Genomic DNA, 698 nt, shown 5'->3' with positions numbered 1-698 from the left:
GTTCCTCGGGTCAGCTCACTGACAGTGATAAGGAAATGTGTAGAATTTTTAACACATACTTCCTCTCAGTTTTTACACAGGAGGATACCAGTGATATTCCAGTAATGATAAATTATGTAGAACAGGACGATAATAAACTGTGCACTATTAGGGTCACAAGTGACATGGTCCTTAGGCAAATAGATAAATTAAAACCTAACAAATCCCCAGGCCCTGATGAACTGTATGCAAGGGTTCTAAAGGAATGTAAAGAGGAGCTTAGCACACCTTTGGCTAATCTTTTCAACATATCACTACAAACTGGCATGGTGCCAGATAAGTGGAAAATGGCAAATGTGATACCTATTTTCAAAACAGGTGACAGGTCCTTAGCTTCGAACTATAGACCAATAAGCCTAACCTCCATAGTGGGAAAATTTATGGAATCAATAATTGCCGAGGCAGTTCGTAGCCACCTTGAAAAGCATAAATTAATCAACGAATCTCAGCATGGTTTTACAAAGGGGCGTTCCTGCCTTACGAATTTATTAACTTTTTTCACTAAGGTATTTGAGGAGGTAGATCATGGTAATGAATATGATATTGTGTATATGGACTTCAGTAAGGCTTTTGACAGGGTCCCACATCAGAGACTATTGAGGAAAATTAAAGCACATGGAATAGGAGGAGAAATTTTTTCCTGGATAGAGGCATGGTTG

The sequence above is a fragment of the Cherax quadricarinatus genome, chromosome 2, assembly GCF_038502225.1.
Source record: "Cherax quadricarinatus isolate ZL_2023a chromosome 2, ASM3850222v1, whole genome shotgun sequence".
In the NCBI taxonomy this organism is placed as follows: domain Eukaryota; kingdom Metazoa; phylum Arthropoda; class Malacostraca; order Decapoda; family Parastacidae; genus Cherax; species Cherax quadricarinatus.
The sequence above is the reverse complement of the archived record's forward strand: the minus strand, read 5'-3'. Positions refer to the sequence as shown.